The sequence below is a fragment of the Triturus cristatus genome, chromosome 8, assembly GCF_964204655.1.
Source record: "Triturus cristatus chromosome 8, aTriCri1.1, whole genome shotgun sequence".
Lineage (NCBI taxonomy): Eukaryota > Metazoa > Chordata > Amphibia > Caudata > Salamandridae > Triturus > Triturus cristatus.
This window is the reverse complement of record NC_140591.1, coordinates 779,357,607-779,371,719: the sequence shown is the minus strand read 5'-3', so window position 1 is coordinate 779,371,719 and position 14,113 is coordinate 779,357,607. Positions and strand designations below refer to the sequence as shown.

Below are 14,113 nucleotides of genomic sequence, written 5' to 3'. Positions count from 1 at the left end.
GGATAGCAAGTTGGTTGTTCCTCTGGTGATAGGCTGAACACTTAGAAGGCATAAACAAGTTCTTGCACAGATAAAAGTAGGTTATTGTGTATACAGAGACAGAGGAGCTCTACCACAAACAGACATTATCCTCTTGTAGAGCTGCAGATAGAGGTGAGCTCCAGCCCAGATGCAGCCAAGTTCCTGCATACATATCATGGAACCAATGAACAGATAGAGCAGAGAATGTTTGCCCATAGGTAATTTCTTTCATTAAGCTGAATCTGAGTTCCTACATACATAGCGCCGTAGCCCTGGACAGACAGAGCTGAACTCTTCCAAGTATCTAGCTGAGCTCCAATACAGGCAGTGCTAAGCCCCTTCACAGGCATAGATCAAGATGAACCAGTTCATATACAGAGTTGAGCTCTCTCAGCTTTCATTCTTATAATGTAAAACCCCAGGTTCTGTGGGGACTAAGAAAACAGGGCCAGCTAATATTCTGTGGAAGTATCACAAGTCGCTCACCCCAGTTGATCTAATATATGGCCTGTTTCTGAATGGGAGTGAGGAGGAGAAGGTGGGAGGGAGAAAGGCAGTGAGAGAGAAGGGATTGAGAGAAGCAATTGAAGAGAGAGAGAGAGAGAGAGAGAGAGAGAGAGAGAGAGAGAGAGAGAGAGAGGGGTGAGGTAGATAGTAGGGAAAGAGAATTAAGCCTGTGTGAGAATATGGATAGAAAGGTGAGAAAGAGAGGAGAAAGAAATGAGAGTAGAGTCTGACTGAGATGGAAAGCAACAGAGACAGAGTGTGAAACTGGAGACACCAGAGTGGGAGGCATATGAACAACACTACAACAATGATGCTAAGGCAAACTGTATGTTATCTTAAGGATATTTGTGAAGTGGGCAGCTCACCTCAGAGAGTATCCCATTGCTGAGAAAGCAGGGGTTATGTTGGCTGCGATGGCCTTGTCCAGGTGACAAGCCATTTTTTCAGTTTCTTGCAGAGCTCAAGTACTAAGGAGGCAGCTTTAATGTGTAGGGGCAGGTCATTCCAGGCTCTGGACACAAGGTAGGAAAAAGCGCAACAGCAGACTCTGGTTCTTTTTTTTTCTGTGGGATGCGTGCGAGCAGGAGTCTGGCTGAGCAAAGGTGTCTGGTGGTTGTATTGATGTTGATGCTGCTATTGAGATAGGTGGAGTATAGGTTGTACAGGAATTTGTATCTGTGTGTGAGCAGTTTAAGTGTGTGGGTTAGTGAATGGGGAGCTACTGAAGGTCTTTGAGGGGTGGGGTGATGTGAACGCAGAGAAAAGCTTGAGTGTAAGTCTGACCACTGGGTTTTGTATGGTCTGAAGACTTCTAGCAGTTAGACACAAATTCCGACAGAGTGCGTTGCTGTAGTCCAGCTTGCTGCTGCTGAGGGCCTGGGTGACCATTCTGTATGTGCTGACTAAGAGCCATTTGACTATTTCATTGAGCATTTTGAGGGTGTGGAAGCAATAGGTGCTGACTACATTGACTAAAGCAAACTTTACAGCACATTTCACCCATTCTTGTTGCTCCCTTCATCAGAAGTATGCCTTTTGCTGTCACTGGGCAGTGCTTGTGCTGGATGTGGATGGTGCTGAAACCAATCTCCAAAAAAAAAAGATTTTGGTCATCAGCATACATTTTCTTTTAGCAAGTTAAGCGCTGGGTTGGAATGAAGGTGTTACACATGTGACAGATTCACTTGGCAGCTATGTTTTAAAATTGCAAAAGGTAGTCTAGGTTATTTCGTTATCATATTTCACATGGAACATCAAACGTAAACCCTTCAGATACTGAAGGAGTTTGCGTTTGATATATTCACTTACCTGACTTGGTTGAAGGAGGCAAACCCCAAAGTGAGTGAATGGAGGAGTAAAGCATACAACTTGTAAGGACAACTCAATGTCAAGGGTGCAATAGGAGCTATTTATTGCAGGAGACTCTGTTAGTGCATGTGGTCTAATTGTTAATGTATGGCTTGATGGCACCGCAAACAATGGGAAGGATTACAGTCATGGTGCCCTCAAATTATGCACCTCTCAGTGAACGAACGTTTTGCATACTCCCCTATAATGCTAGCTGCACCTTCTATCTTCCTGCGAGAGAGCACTAAGGGGGTCATTAGTATAGCAGGCGGATCGCCATCGCCCGTATGGCGGTGGCGATCCGCCCGCTTAAAACCATCGCCCGCTGCATATTTCCCCCCACCACATTACCATGGCGGGGGGACCCCGGCGGACGGGAAGACCGTCCGCCGGTTTTCCGCCGGTAGGCAATCCGCCCGATTGCCTACCAGGCGGAAAAGCAGTTAATATGGTGGCGGTGTCTGGTAGACACCGCCATCCATATTAGTATGCAGGCAGACGGTTTTTAGTAGCGGGACCCCAGGGATTCTGGGGAGTGGGGGGTGCACATGGGGGGTACCTATGGTACCCCCCTGAAGTTCCATGCACAACATGGCAGGCACCGCGCGGTGCCTGCCATGTTGTGCATGGACGTGCACGACATGCCTTCTGGGCATTGCGGCGGGCGGTGCTGAGAGCACCGCCCGCTGCAATGTCAGGAATGCAGGATGCGCCCGCCAGTGTGGCGGGCGCATCCTAATTTCACCAACGGGACCCCTGCACCAATGGCGGGCTGTCCCATTCCACGGCAGGATGGCGGGCGGACAAAGTCCTCCCGCCATCCTAATGACCCTCTATGAATCTGCTCATGTGAAGGAACATGAGTTCTGCACTAGCTGAAGGTTTCGGCATTGTGCACTGCCTGGAGCTACAGGAACCCCTTGTGAATTGTGCAGCAGGGTTATAGGTAAGCACACACTTTCCCACCTGCTTTGGCTACTCACAAGCGTCCTTCTTGCTGTCTCAGTACAATCCTGAAGAAGTGTCTCATGCTATTGATGCTCACCATAACATGAATAAATTTATTTTTTACATGGCTCCAGCTCCTTCACTAATATGGCTGCCAGCATTACTTCCTAAATTAATTTCTGGTGCAGCATGCACTCATTCAAATCTGTAAATCTTTGTCCAACCTTCTTTCATATGGAGAGAAAGAAACTGACTGAGTGCAAGTTTGGCTTAGGTGTAAGTGTATTTGTTTATAAAAATGAACCGAGAGCTAACAAAATGGGAACTGGCTGTATGGTTGTAATTTACAATATTGCCTCGTTTTTCACAGAGGAGTGCTTATTCATTTTAAGGAAGTATTGCAGGGCCATAAATCGAAAGAATATTCATCAACCATTTGAGCACTACTTTAGATAACAGAAAATACCACACTAAGAAATATATTTATCCCCACCACGATCGCTGCTCCACACAGATAGGTACAGTGGGGATTATTGAGAAGTCATGACTCCTGCTAGTAAACATATTGTGTTTGACATGTTTTGGTGCTTTTATTGCCCTAAAATCAGTGGTATAAAACCCATGTATCTTTAAGGTATAGTGTAGGTCCTATAGTACCCCTGCAGGACCTGCGCTTTTGGACAACATACACTGTGGGACTGGTGATAGACTGACTCTGTGCACCCCCACTGAGTATGTTAGCCTTGTTTGCATTAGCTAGCTCACAGTGCCACTAGAATATCCTTTTATCAGAGAGATTAGTTTTTTGCAACCTCAGAACACAACAAACCCTGATTCCTCAGACTCGTGGAAACAATGTACTACTTTTCACCAAGTCACTCGTGCTTGCTAATTTTGTCCCAGAGAGATACACAGAAGAAACAGTTGAGCGTGTTTACAATAAGAATTTATTGTACAATTGTTCTTCTAGTGTAAAATATATGCGCTGCACAGTAGCAGAGATATAGGATCAGCAGTACAGTGAATAAAAAGGAATAGTACAGTTCTACCATTTTGCAATAGTCATTAACATATACATGAATATAAAATGCATTTATAAAATAAAGCACATACTCCTACGATGCCTGTCTAGATGTACCTAAGTGTACCTACCATGTGAGTAGGTGTGAAATAGCTAATAAGTCTAGGAGCCAAGAATCCCGCTAGGATTTAGTCGAACCCCATTACCTGAATAATGAGAGTGTGGGACCTCGTCCTGGTCTCGAGTTGGACACCCCGCAAGGGATGTTTAGACCAATGTCAGCTGGAGCGACTGCATGCAGGAGTCTCAGCGTCTCTTGTCAATGTGTCGGCCTTAAAGTCTCGGGTCCCTCCAGCTACTGATAGCAAGAGGTGCTGTATTTATACAGAGTCCCTTTGTCCCTTGTGCATGTGTTAACCATTGTTTAGGATGAGAATGACGTATGGGATTAAACCTTGTGCATAGATAGGAGAGGTGAAGTATACCCCCTGGGTAGTGTCCTCATAAATTATTCATATGTGCTAAGGATGACGTCTTAGCATTATTGATTGGTAAAAACTCTCCCTCTGCATGGAACTAGGTGAAAGGTTTAGTCCATAAAAAGCGTCAATCCTTATAAGACGTTCTGTCCTTATTAGGAGTAGGGGTGGGCGGAATTTGCGGAATTGCGTTACGCAAATCTCCGCGAAACGGTAAAAAATCTCCGCGAACACGCAGAAATTCCGCGAACACGCGGAATTGCTTGTTCGCGATGCTTTTTTCCTGTTCACAATTGCTGTTTGCGTGCTCGGGGAGAAATATCTCGCGAACACGCATTTTGAGATCGCGAACAAGCAAAAATTTTGCGAAATCGCGGAAAGCAGACTTTTTAGCAATTTCGCGTTCTCCGCGGAACGTGAAATTACGCAAATTCCGCAAATTCCGCGAGCGGAACGGAATTTACCGCCCAGGCCTAATTAGGAGTTAGGTCCTTATAAGGCTCATTCATGTGAAATGTAGGGGAGATGATATAGGGAAAGGGTACGATGTTCCCTGGACCTATATTATAATAATAATCCACATTTGTAAAGCGCGAACATTCACCCGTAAGGGTCTCTAGGCACTGGGGGCTGTCGGGAAGATTAAGCAAGCTATTGCCCAGAGTCACATGGTGCTGGGCTAATCTGCCACCGGCAATCGAACCGTGATCCCCAAATTCCGGAGTCTATCGTCCTGGCCGCGGCGCCACACCTCTTCCCTATAGAGTACCTATATGAAACATAACACCCACTCCTCATACACAATTGAGATACACATTTTTATTATGTGTCAGTGCATAAAATTATCAATGAGTCATTTAAAATGTTTCTAAAAACTTTAAAAAATCATTAAAAAAAAAAAACGAGGAGAGAAAAATGTTCTCTTGAAATATGACTTTGTGTTAAAGTTCCGCAATTCACAGTCCTAAATGAGTTCGATCATACATGTTGAACTACTGCAAGCGTACTTAGAAGGCCATGCTTTGTTATGGAAAGTGTCAATTTGAGGAATTTTATTCAATGAAAGGGGAAAAAAATCCGAATTCGTTCCCAGCTCACGATGAGTCAGATTTAGATTAAATGTCCTGGCTGGGAGACGCAACATTATCTCTGCCTGCTGCGGCAGGAGACAAACATTGTAATACCTCGCATAGCATGTCAAGGGTGCATAGATGAAATACAGTGCTGCCAACAGCTGGTGGAGAGGCAGCCGGTGCTGTAGTCAATACCTCGGTGCTCACGGTGGAGCCGAAGTTCAACTCAGTTGTAAAAGGCACCTGCGGATCCTCGAGGAATGCATGTATCAAGATGGGAATACGCTGAGGACATAGTCGAGCATGAGACCGCAGTGGTTCCACCCTGGAGTCTAAGTCCGCTGGCGTCTCCATTAGAGGTGTCAGACAGATGTCCAACTCGCATTCTCCTCCGCAAAACAGGCATTGGAAAACAGGTACAAAGCAGTCTTCAAAGACTGGTCTGAATGATAGGAACCAAGAAGCACTTAGTTCCCGGAGGCGAGGTGCACCCAGATGTTGTACCATGTGCTCACTGTAATATCTCTCCAGGAGAGCTTTTGCCATCTCGCTGGTGATTGGTCCGTCCATTGCGTAGCAGGTAAACGACAATCAGGATTCCAGCTATTGCGAGCAGGTTCAGAGGTAGACCCCCGAAAATGCTTCCAAATACGGAGTGTATAAAGTTAGGAATAACTCTGAGGATTGTTTGAAAGGTGCTAAGGAATCCTGACCCTATGGTCTTAAATAGGTGTACAATACCACTCGTATCTGACATTTTAAAGATATGACCCACCATTTCTACAAAATGTAGGGGGCACTTTGTATGAATAAGCGGCTGTATCCAAGTCGAGGTCCTTGCGATTTGAAGTTCGAAGGTTTCTCGAGTGGACGTTAAGGGTACGGTCTGCTGTAAAAGCATGGCCTTTATTCTGCTAAAAGCATCAAACTGTATAAAAGAAACATTCAGTGAAGGCCATAGCGGCGCCACCCTGACTGCATTTGTCAGAGCAAACAATACTTGCATACAGCAAGTAACCCTGGTGTTCACGGTGACCAGATAGGCGATGCCCGGAAGCATGCCACAGCAACCTTGATCCTTCAGCATCAAGTAACTCCCATTCGAAAGTAACTCGAACACTGGCGTGATCACGACAGCTGAAGTTCCTTTCATGTGGCAAGACAGATTCGCTATTGAACCATTACACGCTCCGTGCAAAACAATATCCTGGCACATGAGAGAACCGCTTAAAGCAGTCTTGCAGTTTGTACCACCAAGAAACACTTCTTGATCCCCACTCTGGCAAAATCCCAGGATTTCTTAATGTATTCTTTACCCAATTTTTCATAGTTGCCTGCCTGCCTTTGCTCAATGCAATAGTGAAACTGAAACGTCGTGACCGGAAGAGTGATTTGGCCGTGAAGTAGCCATTCTGTTGATGGTAATTTCGCCACTGTGAATGGTAGCCTGTCCAGTTTTTGAATTTGCAGCATTGTATATTTAGCTCTCCTTTGTGCCATTACTATCTGTGTATCAGTTAGATTGTGTTCTGAAAACAGAGGTGTACTGTTTATAAAACGCCAAGGCACAAAGCCTGCACACAGAGATTGCAGCGTCCCACTTAATAACATTATAGAACGTAACTGAGATTGGCCGTGTTGTAATATGGCTAAATCCTGTTCCAGTATGTCAATAGTAGAAGATACAATGTTGCCCAATGAATATATTCTGGGGGTCAAAGTTTTTAACCCATTATCTACCACAGCTAAAGCTTTTTCTAAGTTTATATGGTCTATTTCCCGTATTCTCTCTGCGGCTTCCTGCTGGGAAATCTTTTAGTTTTCATTATAGGCAGCATAGATGCCTGCATATATGAAACGTTTTTGACGTTGTTTCCTGGGTCCTGATAAAAAGTCCCTAAGATCCATGTCATGTGAGAGTAAAGATAAGTGTTGTTTCACTTCTGCAAGTGTTGAGGTTTCTAGCCAATCGAGGCACAACTTCCCAACACTATAGGATGTCACTACCCCTGGATGTTCTCTCTGTACATAATGTGGGTCTGGCCTATTGATACTGAGTCCCTCAGTGATGTTCAGGAATCGCTTATGACATATGTTCGTGTCTAAGGGCCAAACCACCCACTCCTTCCAATTTGAGTCTATTGTACTTTAGGATGTCATCTACTGTTGATCCTTCTTTTGTAGTTGAATTCTGCCACCTCTGTGTTGGTGTTGGAAACCTAGGAGTGTTCAGGTCCTTGTTCTTGGCTAGTCCAAGACAAGATGTCTGTTGCACAGTATCATTTAAAAAAATTATCTGCTGTGGAATGAGGCATGCTCTAAATAGTGCCTCTGAACCCAGGACTTGCCAGTCCCTCGAACCCCAAATTGATTTTGAGTCATTTTCGTCTTTCCATAGGTTGAAACGCTGTTCAGAAAATTGGGCCAAAAAGGAAGCAGAGTAAATCTGTTTAGTGTTTTGTCAACATAATTTTCAGTGCTGATGTTGGTGCAACCTTATCGTAATATGAGGCTGGATCTGTGGTGTTAAACCCTGAAAAGTATGAACATTTCTGTGCAAAGGCTTGCAAACTACTTTTCGGTGGTGTTGGGCAATGTTCCCACTGATGGTATTCGAAAACATTCCTAGGTGAAATGGATTTATGCAGGAAGTGATGACCATAATGTTGATAACAGTACAATGTGTCATAATCTGAAGAACCCTCTAACATTTCATTATTAGAAAACGCAGCAGTTTTCTCTAAATCAGACAACATGTTATTGATTGTTTCAGTTTCCCAATCATCAGAAAATGTACTTGATGTAATGATATCACTTAATGAAATTTTAAATACATGATTATTTTTTTAAAGTTTGGTCGCGCCAAATATGTTAAAATCAACCTTGTCCCATACTATACCATCCGGTATAGGAATTGCTGTAATGTTCGCTGATGACAAGTCTCTTTGCTCACAATGTGATGATGGATGTGGCTTCAGTAGGATGTTGACTTTTTGGGCTGTGGAACTTTGTTGAAGATAGTGTCCACTAATAAGTATACTAAAAGATAGTACTAAGTCTAGCCAGAAAAGAAAAAAACACAACATCCCAGAAATTACCCAGAGTTCAATCCAAGGTGATACCAGGTATGTCTTTTGTAGAAAGTGAAAAAAGTTCTTTAATTGTTGCTTGAATGGTGGCTGCCGTGTTTTCCAGCTCGCTTGATCCATAGAAAACGTATCAAAGTTAATGAAATAGCCAGAAGCAGTTAGATCAATTGTAGGAATTGCATCGGGATAAGTTGAAATTGTATTTTCCTCTCAACGAGGCATGTTGATGTAGACTTCTGTTTTAGGTCTAATTGCAACTTGTGAATTATTCTGATTTTAATTTTGAATTTGAATGTCTGGTTCAAGTGGAAAAAGTGCCCTAGCATTGTTGCTTATTCCTTCATTCCTTACAGGTGTCTCTTCAAACATGATTAGTCTTTCTGTTTGAACTTCTTGGATTGTAGCTAGTGGAGGGCGTCTGCTACCGTGGAGTCCATGAGGCCTACTGTTTAGTATCGGCCACATAGTGTGGTTTGATTAAGTCAATTGAGACAAATCTTTTCTCCTTTTTTCAGGCAAAAGGCGGGAGCAGTACTGTTCTTGTTCCGTGTACTGCAAGGACTGGTACAGGTTTTGTGTATGAAGGTCCAAATTCCTTTTTTTCTGCAATTTGCTCTCTGACCAGACCCCCGACTTTTGGGATCCAGCCAGGTCTTGATGTGACTACCTTGACTTCCTCAGTGGTGGTCTGCTTTAGATGGACATTGCTTTGTTTTGTCCTGGATTCATTTAGATCCTGTAAAACAGCCAAACGATCATGGATATCAAATGGTTTTTCATCCGCCACTGCGCCTTCACAATCAAGATCAGGGACCCACATTTGTGTCCCAAAGAGGACTTCATATGAAGTGACACCCCCTAGAGAGTTTCTTGGCTGGTTATTTAACGCCCGCTGTACCCCATAAAGGTGTCTGACCCAACTACCGCCCTAGCCTAATACCCTAGCTGTTAAAGATTGCTTTAAGTTCCGTTTTTTCCTCTCTACAACCTAATTTCCCTCAGGATGGTACATAGAGGAGTACCGCAATGCTACGCCCATTCCTTCCATGGCCTTTTTGTAAGCCCGAGAGCTAAAAGCAGGGCCGCGGTCAGAATGTGCTGATAAAGACTCGCAAATCCTTGATAACAGTTCAAGCATCAGCTGAGCACTGAGGCCATACCCATAGGAATCTCAAGCATGAATCCACTGTAACCATGATATATTTGTAAGCCCCGTCCGTTTGTAAGGGGCCGCATGGTCCAAGTACACACATGCGAGAGGTTTGTCTGATTTTAATAATGGCGTCTGCGCTGGTTTTGCAACCTTGGAGCCTTTCATCTGCTGGCAGATGTCACAATTCAAGACATAGTCTTTAGTTTGCTTAGTTAACCCTGGCCACTAATATCGCTGTTTCAGTAAAGAAATAGTCGCTGTAACGCCTGTGTGCGCAGAGCCCAAATTCTCGTGTGCAGCTAGTATTAAACCTTGCCTACAATCCATATTTGACATTACTCTATCCCCCACTCCAGGAATCTGAGCATATGGAATGTTTTGTGCATCTAACTTGTAGGAGTATTTGAGTCGAAAATGTTTACGTACTGCTGTGCTGCCTTTGCGTGATGCGATGACAGCTACTATAATATCTCCGTCTGTTCTCGTTTTTGAACAAGTGAGTGCAACTATGGAAGCCGTGCGAACAGCCCCCTTTTCGGCTTCATCAGCCAATGAATTCCCTGCAACGTGAATGCCATCATGTTGATGACTCAGTGTATGGATCATGTGAGTCCTTGGTAGCTCGGTTTTCAAATCTGCTATCTGTTCCCATAGCATTTTATGCTTAATTGTGCCACCTTTTGCATCTTTGAACCCGTTTTGTTCCCAATGTTGTAAGTACTCATTGTACGATTGTACACAGTAAAAGGAATCACACATGATTAGTGTGGGGAGTTCGTGATCCGTATTTACAAGTGCCAGTATTAGTGCTTTTAATTCTGCCAACTGTGCCGTGCAGTCTCCTAGAGATTGATTTTTTGTGCAACTAGGATGGAACTTGCCATCACGCATGCAACCTTTAACGATAGCACACGCAGAACTGTATTGCTGCTTACTTCCTATGGCCGATTGCGCAGATCCGTCAGTATATATAATATATTCATACTGATCGAGAGGCAAGATTTCATTTGGTAGAGAATATTCTTGTTCGTATTGCAGGAATGCTTGTGTTTTTAAGCTTGGATCAAATCTGTATTCAACGTCTCTTGCAGTAAGAGAATTAGGCCATTGTATCCATCTAGCATGTAACGCTTTCGCATTTGGAATGCTGGCCTTTGTAACAGCTTCTAAAGCCGGTACCGGGGTTACAACAATAATGTGTTTCCCCTGAGCCAGTGCTCTTTCTATTGCTACGGCAGTCTGAACAGCCATCAGGATTTTTTCTGTTGAAGTGAAACGCATTTCTGCATTTGTGTACAAGTGTGATTTGTATGCGATTGGTACTGTTTCTCCTTCATTGAAGGTCAAGTAAGCATTGACCCGCAATTATATGGATCACCACGTGGTGTACGTTTACTCGAGTTTGGAAGTGTTTTGAAGGTATCATGTCCTCCTAGAGTGAACAAAGAATATTAGTATGTTCTTGTGTCCAATTGCTGGCTGAAAAGTCAGGTTTTATAAAGTCGTAGAAAGGTTTTAGCCTTTGTGCGTAATCTAAAATGTATGTTCTGCAGAAATTTAGGAATCCTGATATTGATTGTGATTTTGTTTATGATTTTGGAGGCTGGTGCAGCGTACACTTTTATAAAAAGTTTGCTACCAGACGTTTCCCTTCACTTAACAGCTCATATCCCAAAAACAGGACATTGAGGTGGGCTATTTCTGACTTTTTGACTTTTTAAAGTTAAATTTGTAGCCCTCCGTGGCAAATCTCATAATAATTGTGCTTACCCTGGTCAAGTGCCTTTCTAAGTCATCGTCCGTTAGATAAATATCATCCACATAGGACAACGCTTCTTCATCAAATTTTTGAAGTAACTCTGTTACTCTTGCTGAAAATACCCCGGGGCTATTCTTATACCCTTGGGCGAGTCGACAAAATTGTTGCTGGGACCCTAACGCACTGAATGCGGTCAGATACCTGCTTTCAGGCGCTATATATTTGGCAGAAAAATCAATTTGAGATATCAAGTGTTGATTTGTATTTTTTGTGCACAATGTTAATTATTAATGCGGCACTATGTGCATTTTGGACAGCAAATGTCTTTGTGCATGAGTTTAAATATCTGTAATCTAAAACTAGACGATATGTATTGTCGGGTTTAGAGACGGGGAACAAAGGATAGTTTATTGGAAAGGTACATTTTTCAATGACCCCCTGGTATTCCAGTTGATCCAAGATCCCCCTGACCTGTTTTTTAGCTTCTTGCTTTATTGGATATTGCCTCTGAGCAGTAGGTGAAACTTTTAACGAGATCAAGTGGTAGGTTGAGTCCTCATCCCACTCAACGTGATTTTTGTACAATGCTGGAGCTTGGGCTACTGCCCACGCCTGTGCATATGTATGTTTAAGGTGAATGGGAACGTGTTCGGAAAATGCAGGAAAAATGATACTTTCTCCCCTGGGGCACTCCATTACGAATGCTGGCGGACAATCTTGTTCTGCTAACAGGATGTCATAAACAGATGATAAATTCTTTCAAAAAAGACCTTTCACTTTACAGGGCTTGTCCCCCTCCATCCGGAGTGTTAATTCATATAACCTATGTGGTACGCTCACCCTGGTGTCTGGTGTTTCCACCGTGATGTAATCATTCAAATCCGCTGTCACCAGAAATTCCTTCAGGTTCTGGCGAGCTATTGTTACTTCTGCCACACTGTCTAGCATCGTCAGAGCCCATTCCCCGTTCAGAAGTTGTGTCCTCAGAATTCTGGGCATGTATGATTTTCTGACCAGCAACTTTCTTTTTCTTAAATTGAGGTTTTGAGTTATGCTTATTTTCTTTTTTAGAAGTAAAGTCTTGAGCGCGCTGCTTGTCTCTGGACTGTGTGCGTGCCTCTCTGTGTTCTGACCGTCCTTCTCTTTTGGAGCTTTTCTTTGAGTCCTGAAAGGAACGAGAGGAACGTGTATCATTATCTTGATACCTGTCAGGTTTCCTAATATCCCTACTTGTACTTTTTTTCAGAGGGCTCCTGTGGAGGAGATCTACCTCGGGACTGAGATCTCTTGTCTTTAGAGTTTTGTTTTTTATTATCCCACTTCTTTTTATAAGAAGTAGGTGTCTGCTTAGAAGTGTCCTTTTCGGGACTGCCCAGTAGTTGAGGTTTTAAAGCTTTTCCCCCCAAACTATCCCTGCATAATTCTGCATACGCAGTTTTGATTATTTTTTGTAGTTTATTCACCTGTTCTAATGGAGAAAATTCCCGTAGGCGTTGGCGGATTGGCACTGATGCTGCTTTCCCTTTAATGTTAGCTAGTATTATGGCTGATACCTGGTCGTAGTTATTTAATAACTTCATCCCTAAGTTTAGGGCAGGCTCTGCTCCGTACTCATTTTGTATTTGTCTTAATACATCTGGTATTACTGCTAATGAAGGAGTACCATCAGTTCTGGTATATATGGCAGCAAAGACTGTACCCCAAGAGGTACAATCCTCTAACTGTGGTGTAATCCCCATGGGCAAGCAGATTGTTAACATTCTGTATTTTTCCAATGGTGTTGTTTTTGGGAATACCGCTTCTAACTGGGTTATTTTCTGAGCTACCCAGAAAGATATATGTTCACGTTTTGTGGGTAATTTACCCATTACCGCGTGTAATGTTTGTGGAGTAACTTTAGTAGCTGTGCTCTGTGTAGGAGCTGCATTTGCTGTATTTACTGTAGGTTGAACCGCTAGTGTCCTCATGACGGATTGTGTCAAGTTTTCGTAAAGTTTTATCAACTCTTTGTGTTGAACAAGCAATTCATCACATGGCATTGTGTCAATGTCAGGATGTGGTGCATAGGTCGCTCATATCGGCCATGTTGCTTCTGGTCTTCCTAAAGAACCAAGTCTTGTTCTTGTTCTTGTGTGGCGTAGGATGCCATTAAACCAGAAAATATGTTCCTGGTAGGTAAGCAGAATTTCAATCTCCTCAAGCGGAGTGTAGACTGCTGGGATCTCTTCATGTGTGTAATAATAAAAAGTGTTTGTTACAGCATTTGCTGGTGGGAATTTAACCCAGGAATAGACTACCACTGTTTGGAAATCTTCGTGTGCCTCTATCACGAATATTAATACACTTCCTCTGGGTGGTAACCCATGTTTGAGGAGTTTAACTGTCAATTTCGTTCTTACATTGGGTGCAATCTGTTTTGTATTGGCATCTTCCTCCTCTTCTGAGCGATTAAGTGCCTGGTCTAAAGCTCCTGTTTCTGTAGTTATTGTGTTTAAGACACCGAATGACTGTCCAAGGAAATTAAGATAAGGTGTTTTGCACAATTTTGGGAAAAATGTCCTTCAAGCTTGATTAACCAACAGCCAATAAATAGGATATTTTGCCTACTCAGCTGTGGCGGAGTTTTTGCCCACTGACTCCAGACGTCTCTGGTTTTTGTGAGTAGGGGTCTCTGAGAATAAACATGACTGAGCTACTCAGATTCTACTCATAAATA

The 14,113-nt window shown here is 43.2% G+C and overlaps 1 protein-coding gene across 1 annotated transcript in view; it reads left to right on the top strand.

The window, feature by feature from the left end:
- LOC146805087 (nicotinamide N-methyltransferase-like) overlaps positions 1 to 14,113 on the top strand; it is a 170,372-nt gene that overhangs the window by 23,980 nt on the left and 132,279 nt on the right. The window lies entirely within an intron of this gene.